The sequence below is a fragment of the Mercenaria mercenaria genome, chromosome 3 (assembly GCF_021730395.1).
Source record: "Mercenaria mercenaria strain notata chromosome 3, MADL_Memer_1, whole genome shotgun sequence".
Classification (NCBI taxonomy): domain Eukaryota; kingdom Metazoa; phylum Mollusca; class Bivalvia; order Venerida; family Veneridae; genus Mercenaria; species Mercenaria mercenaria.
The window spans coordinates 198,151-206,463 of NC_069363.1; the positions used below are offsets into that span (position 1 = coordinate 198,151).

The 8,313-nt window shown below is 34.6% G+C and overlaps 1 pseudogene; it reads right to left on the minus strand.

Moving 5' to 3' along the window:
• Positions 1–290: 290 nt before the first annotated feature.
• On the minus strand, positions 291–6,887 carry LOC128555433 (uncharacterized; annotated as a pseudogene).
• Positions 6,888–8,313: the final 1,426 nt, after the last annotated feature.

The following is an 8,313-nucleotide window of genomic DNA, read 5'->3' on the forward strand; positions in this document are numbered from 1 at the left end:
ATTTTAATATGAATTTGCCTAAGAGTTTCACGCAGAAATTCTGTAAGTTGTATCATAACATCTGGCCATTATAACTATATTTTAGATTAAAAAAATATTTTTGTAAAAATCAGTGATTAACTTCTCACTTCTGACGACAATGAATTTAATGTTATTGCAGAACAAGAATATTTCAAAAAGTAACATTCCCTCACCATCCGCCAAAACTTAACATTTTTTTTGTATGCTTGGTAATATATGAGTTAACACTTAAACTATAAAGCTTGTGGAGTTTATTGAATCATCTGAAATCATATAATTACACTTGCTTCTAAAATGAATACAAATATATGCTATTTGGAAAAATTATGTGTGATTTTTCGTAATTCTGCAAAATAGGCATAAATCATACAAAACTGTAAGAGATCTTTATCATCCCCTATCAAGCAATATGAAAGCCTTCAGTCTATAACACTGCCTTCGCCATTTTTTCTCTAAATCTTTCTGCATCCTTCTCCCCACGTTTAAGTTCCAACACATTCCACATGTCTTGGCAACTGGAAGGTATTCATCGTCACAGTTAATAAAATTCACCTCCAAACTTTTGTCAAAGCCGAGGGGAGGCTTCTTTGAGGCACCTGTCCAGAAGCTTAAAACGTGCTCCAGTGATAGCCCGGTTTCCCACTGTAAATTATAAAAAAATAAATGGTCTTCAAAGTCTTCATTTTCGTGGAATCATCTAAACAAATATCAGCCAGTAACAAAACTAATGTAATAATTTGAAATGTACTCCAGATTGTTTGTTAAAATTCCATTCAGTCCTTTAAAACTTAATTTTTATAATATTGCTAAGGTCACAAGAAAATATGCCTACCACAGCAAATCAATTCCAATACAACTTACGATAGTAGTTCTATTTGCTAATAGTGAACGTAAAAATATTGTGTTATTGAGATAGTAACTGATCTAGATGACTATCAAACTTAACATTGATTTACTTATGAAACATCTTTTCCAGAAGTATAATTGAGATAAAAGAGAAAGGTACTCTAGTTATCCAGCAGACACTGTCAATTTTAGCAATTTGTTTAAAGTCAAGGACCTCAACTTTGGAAAAGTCTAAAATGATAAGTCATTACACTTTGTTTAAATTTTAGAGTGAAACATCTTCAGCATGAATATTCTTGAGTTAAAAGAAAGATTACTAGATCTATTCAATGGACACTCAATTTTGACTAACTCAAGGGTCATCACTATGGAGATATTTGTCCTGTTTGACTGAATATCAAACAGCAAAAAAAACAAAGAAAAATATCAAACAGGGAATGCCACGCACCAAAAGCGCAGCCTCCTCAAAACGAACCCCCCAGCACGCAAACGCCAAGCAAAGCCATTAACGGGATTAGACCCTACAACATGATATATCTTTCCTTGAACAACATGTAATGATCAGAGATTGAGGAATGGTTAAAAACTGAGCACTTTTCAAGGACCACAGGGGAATGTAAAGCAAATCATATAGCAAAGATTATTGACAGCCATTTATGTAAGAAGTAATGATTAACAATTTGAAAAGTCATTCATTACCTTCACTATCCATGATGAAACACTCTAGACAATATACTGTGTCCTGTTCTAACAATCTTTGATTTGAACCTTCTGGGCTAAAATTTATCTCATACAGACTGCGAAATGACTCAAAAATCAACTGTTCAGTAATATTTACAAACAGCTTTTTCATAACCTCCGGCTGTCTCATAACTGTCTGAAACAAACAACCAACCAACGGAATCCATACTATCCCTCAACTGTGTCAGTTCACTCTGGACCCTGCAAAAATATGGTGAAAGTAAGAGCAACATCTGAATGCCAAAGTTCTTTCAAAGCATTGTCTAAGGTAATTCTATACATTCAGAAGAACTTTTTTTTCCACAATATGGAATTAAACCCTGATTTTTTATAACTTAACATACATATAAAATTAGGCAAATAATAAAAATAGGGTCGTATGTTTTATGTTTTGCTAGACTCATTTAAAATATTTAGACCTAACGCAGTTTGTCATAATTGGAGTCCATTGAAAAATCAAATTTTGTTAATATTTTCACTAACATAATTTTTTCCACTATGTTGATTTTAATGTTTCAACATAATATCATATCATTAAAGAGACAGAAACGTTGCCGTTAAAATGAAGATACTCACAGATTATCATTAAGTCATAGAACACTTTTTGTTTCCGTTTAACCGAGTCCTGGCGTAATTCTATGTTATTTGGATAAATGATATTACGCCATCATTTCTGGTTTATCAAACATGCAGAACTAACTTAAAGACTTAACTTTTTTTATACTGTACTGAATGATAACACTTAAAACAGGACATGAATGAGCACTGATATGCTGCAATATGAAGGCATCACGTAGATCTGTGCAGCTGCAGCATATAAAATCTGCAGCATATAAAACACCAGGAATGAAATTTGACTTCAGTGCAGCACATCCTGGCAGCATCTGATTTCACATTCAGTAAAATATTCAAAAGTTGTTTTGGTCAGGATGTAGAAAAACACTGGGCAGCATTCCGAGGCATTAAAGTTTATTTGGTGTTTCACTTCACAACAACGTTCAGTCATGATACATATAGACAGGCTTAACCCCACTATGAGGTTAACCAGTACCAGATCACTGGATTTGCACTTAAGTCATATAAATTGATGATCTCTTAGTTTTTCTTTCTAAGGCAATATGCAAGCAGTTACAAATAAAACAGGAGCAATGTGTAACTGAAGAATATTTAAGAGCTGATGCGAAACAACTACAACAAAAAACAGCCATCAATACATGATTAGACATTCACTGCACAGTAAGAATAAGACTGAAGTACATGAACTCCACATCATGGTTCTGTCTGCCTTTAGTAAATGTAAACATTACATTGAATAAAATAAAACATAAAATTTACTTGTACATCAACTCATTCGTTATAAGAGTCTTCAGGAATCTTTCTTTTTCAAGAAACTTTACGGTGTTTCCAAAGACACCAAGATCAAGATACCACTCAGCATCTTTGTTCAACACACTAGTAAGCTCACTTTGATTTTTGGATTCTTCTACCTGCAATGATTAAAAGCATAATTATTTACACAGTTAAAGAACTTGCACATATAAAAGCTACATTTTCAGATGCTGCAAACTGCTGTTAAGGGCATTTATGGAGTACATATGGTGCTTTTTTTGCAAAGAGAAAAATTGTCAGATTTACAAAATTTGTTGATTGTTAGCCACTGGTTTTCAGAAAAAACAAAGAATTGGTAAAAACTGAATGATGCTCCCCGATGCATGTACTCGTCCCAATATGGGAAATAATTTATAACAAACAAAAAATATAAAAAAGAGAAAATTTAATAAAGGGAGATAACTTAAAAACTAGGTAAAACAGAGTTAATTTTCATTGATACTGCACGCACTTCCTATCAATGGCCGCTATCATTTAGTATAAAGTTTCAATAAAATGCCCTTAATGCTCAGACAAGCCTCATTTGATAAAGGGAGATAATTAAAAAAACTATGTAAGGTAGACATATGATTTTATGACACTGCACTTTCTGCAATGGCCTCTTCGATTATGTGAAGTTTCAATCAAATGCTACTAACACTTTTCAAGTTATAGACCGGACTAAAGTGTGATGGACTGACAGAAGAATAGACAAAGCTGCAACTATAAGCTCACCCTTTGGGGAGCATTATAAATTAATGTTAGACCTACATTCAAATGAATTTGATCATAAATGAACTTGCATGGTAACACAGGTCACATTCTGTGATGTTATGCACTGCAACAGGTCTGGTCCATTTATGCACAGATCTTAACTGTAATCTGTATGTAAAATCATATCTGCTCAGATTCTACAAGTGTTTTTAACCCTTTGTCAAGAGCACCGCCTACAGGGTTCATCACTGTTATGAAAATCATCTTAGTGTGTTAAATCATCTTAGTGTGTTAAAAAAATCGGAAAAAAATGTTAATGCTTAGCTCTTTTAGTTCCTCAGAAATGGTCGACCTAAAATCAAGAAACTCCAATTTTTTATGTACAAATAGGACCATAATTTTGACAAAATGCATATCAGAGTTATGGTTATTGACCTATCAAGTTACGTCATAATGACAAACAAGTATGCAAAGTTTCAAAGCTGTAGCCCTTAAGGTTTTTGATCATCTATTTCATATATTAGCATAGTCCCAATCATGCTACCAAGTAAATGTTCTGGGTCATTTTCAAGTTACTGAGAAGAAGCAATTTTCATTGTTCATAACTCTGTGACCATGACCTTTGACCTATCATCTGTAAGCAATAGTAGTCTCCTTTCCAACCCCAATCATGCTACTAATTTTGAATGTTCTTTGTCAAGCGATTCTCAACTGACTGAGTGGGAAGCATTCGCTCTACCAACAAATGGATTGACTGTCATGACCGTTCCTTGAAGTGGGGCATAATCAGAAGTCAAAAGGCAGAGGAATGTTAAGTCAATGATAAACTAGAAATGTGTCCATGGGTCACAGATGCCTCCTAGGTCAGAGGCCACAACTCTTACAGTACTGAATGAATCCGAACCAGAAACCCAAGGTGCATCACTGCACATGCTGTCCAACATTCCTGTAAACTTTGGTGACTCTAGGTCAAATATTTTAGGAGCTATGTGCAACACAACATTAAAATGACTAATTTTTAACAAAGTCAGGGCCATAACTCCTTCCTGACTGAATGAATCCGGACGCGAACCCCAGGCGTACAACTGCACATGATGAAAAACATTCCTGTAAACGTTGGTGACTCTAGGTCAAATACTTTTGGAGATACGCACTACACAACATTAATATGACCAATTTTTAACTAAGTCAGGGACCATAATTCCTGCATGACTGAATGAATCCGGACGTGAAACCCCAGGTGCACAACTTCACATGCTGACCAACATTCCTGTAAACTTTGGTGACTCTAGGTCAAATACTTTTGAAGCTATGCGTGACACAACATTAAAATGAATTTTTTTACTAAGTCAGGGGCCATAACTCCTACAAGACTGGATGAATCCGGACGCAAAACCCCAGGTGCACCACTTCTCATGCTGACCAACATTCCTCTAAAGTTTTGTGACTCTACGTCAAGTACTTTTGGAGCTAGGCTCGACACAACACTAAAATGACCAAATTTTACAAAGTCAGGGGCCATAACTACCACAAGTCTGAATGAATCCGGACGCGAAACCCCAGGTGCAGAACTACACATGCTGACCAACGTTCCTGTAAAGTTTTGTGACTCTACGTCAGATACTTTTGGAGCTAGGCGCAACAAATTTTCGGTAGGACGGACGGACAAAGGCAAATATATATGCCCCCAACCCCACAAAGTAGGGGCATAAAAAATGCTTCATTTGATTAATCCTTACAGGCCCAATTTACAAGTATGTGAGTGAGTTATTATAATATTTTTTTTGTGTAAAATTCAAGATAATTGTAAAGATCTGATTCATATGCAATTGCTTTACCTGCTTTATACGATTTCTAACATCACCATCAAGAATACTCTCGTCATTAACTTCGTGTCAAAGTCTAGGCTGGTGATAAGTTTGTACAATAGAGGATTAAGAACAGGAAGACTTGAGCCTCCATGTATCACACTGAAGGCTACTAGTTGACCTGCAGTTAAGTATCTGTTCTCGGAAACCTTTTGGATGTTATGACTGAACTGTTTATTTCCCTCAGGGCCAATCGGAATATAATCCTGCAAATCATGCATCAGTTCTTTGTGGATAAAGGAAGAAATATAAATTATACATTGCAAAGCCTGTATCTGGAAGCTAGCTCTATTCAAAACTGGCAAATAGAGATAAAAACAAGAGCTGTCCGTAAGACAGCAAGCTCAACTTTTTCCAGTCTGACTCTAGATTAGAGTTTAGCTAGTAAAAGGGGCTTAACTCAATCAAATATATAGAGTGCATGATCAAGGGTGGAATGTCAAGGTTATGGTCAAATCTGCCCATTATATTTTGTGTCCAGAGCATAATTAAAAACTTAGAAAGGTTTTAACTTGGAATAACATAGAAGGGTGAGGGTTAGGCATTTTTTTTAAATTACTCATTTACATGCCATAAAAGTTATTTATTTTGCCTTTACTTCTTAGTTTACATATTGTGGAAGAAATGAAGGCATTTTTTACTTCTGCCCCATGGTTACTTTTGAATGTAAAGAGCAAAATTTAAGAGTTTCACAGGGAATGGCCATAATTTTTCAGTGTTGAAGCCAAATTTCTGTCAAATTAAAACCTTTTACTTGAGTTTTCTCAAAACAATGTTTTCTGCAGTTTTACTTTGTGTATTATGATTGTTAACCAATTCATTGAGGTTTCCATTATCAAACTTATTGGTACAATGAACTCTCTGCAATCATTTTGTAAAGTGGTTATCATTTTGAAATTTGCCTCTACTTGAGTTTGAAGAAATATCATAAATTATATAAACTTTCGGAAAAAAAACGAAAAAAAAGAACACAAAAAAAAAAAAAAAAAAAAAAACAAAAAAAAAAAAAAAAACGACACGGTAAAATTTGTTTAAAAATTGCAACAAAATGCGAAACAATGTTAACTTTTAAAGACTGTATCATGTTAATGCATTTTTTTTAAATATTTCTATTATGGGTCCACTACCTTAACAGTTCGTCAATATGTACCTGAGAAACTCTCTTCTTGGACCTCCATAATTCTCTCCAGGCTCTCCAGCATACACAACTTTTATTGGATGATCAAATCTAAATGTTGGTTTAGCAACGGCCCTTAATGTTCCAGACAACACCTTTCCCCTCTGCAGTAAAATTGCCTGGGGTGTACCTTCCTTTAAAGTAACTTGCATTCAATTGCTGAGAATATCTTCAAATGATTCTGCTGGTCTGAAAAGGTTTTAAATATACAATGTATGCTGTATACAAGACTGTTTTGTCTAAGCTATCTATCCAATATGTAAGAATGCATACACGCAGTTCTGTAAAAACTTTAGAGTTCATTACTTGGATATGAAATAAAAAACAACAACAAATATTGTTTGTTACAATATCATGTAGTTCGATGATTAATAGTGTTATTCATCCAACAGCGTATGTCCTAAGATCTAGTGAGAGACTCCAGTCTGCACCATTTTTTCCCATTCTTCATTTGCCATGCAGATCAGTATTATGATATTGGCAGATACTGTTTATCAAAGCAAAGAAATTATATGTGTGTTTTATTATTATCATTATTATTATTGTTATTCTACATGAACTAAATGAAAATTAATTCAACACCACTGCCCACCTCATGGTCTAGTGGAGATCCCTGTTGAGCTAACTGCCAATCAACTAGCTACTATTACATGTTCACTCATGATAAGCAGCAGATAAGACAGTAGTTGTTTATTGGATTTTGGGAGAACACTTACATATATATAGTAGCAGATCTAAAACTTCAAGCTTGAAAAGCTGTCTCACTGAGGCAAATATAGCAGCTACATTACTAAACAAGTTTCTTAATGCATATCAGTAATTTTCTAGACAAAACCAGATGAGTAGAAGAAGGCATAGATAAACTGAAACCAATATTTACATCTATGAATTGTAGAAAGCAATTTCCTAACCTGCTACTCTCCAGGCTAGCCCTTATAGCCATCTGTATGTCTTTATCCTCTTCATTACTATGTTCTAATTCCTCTACTGACTGGTCATTTGAATCAAGTTCTTCTTCTAAGTTCACAACAGGCTGGTCAGTTGAAGACCTGGCTTGATCAGTGTGGTTTTTCTGTTCATTATCTGAACTTTTACATTGTCTTTGCTACAAATAGATTTGCATTTTATCTGTTTTATCACAATGTATCATCTAAAGTAGAGTTTGGGAAAGGGACTAGAAGTGATATATTTTGCACATTGGCAAGAAAAATATTTCACTGAAATTTCAGACATTCAGATTTTTGCACATCATAAAGTCTTTATAAAAACTTCTACTACAGGATGAAGTCGAGTGTTACTGTTTTGGAAGTAACAAGGCTCTGCTAAGTTACCCCATACAGTTATCCAAAAGCTGGATATCCTAGCTGAACCTACAGCCAGGATAAATTCCTTTTATTGCATGAGACGGGCAGGACAATCACTATATGCCTCCTGCATAAGTAGATACCGGGGGCATAAAAAACAGTCAACCTCTCAAAAAATTAAGTATTTTTAATATATGTCCATTGGCCAGTACTATACAATTGATTTCACTTTATGTAACTTAAAGCTTATACATACTAGGCTCAAAAGTTTCCG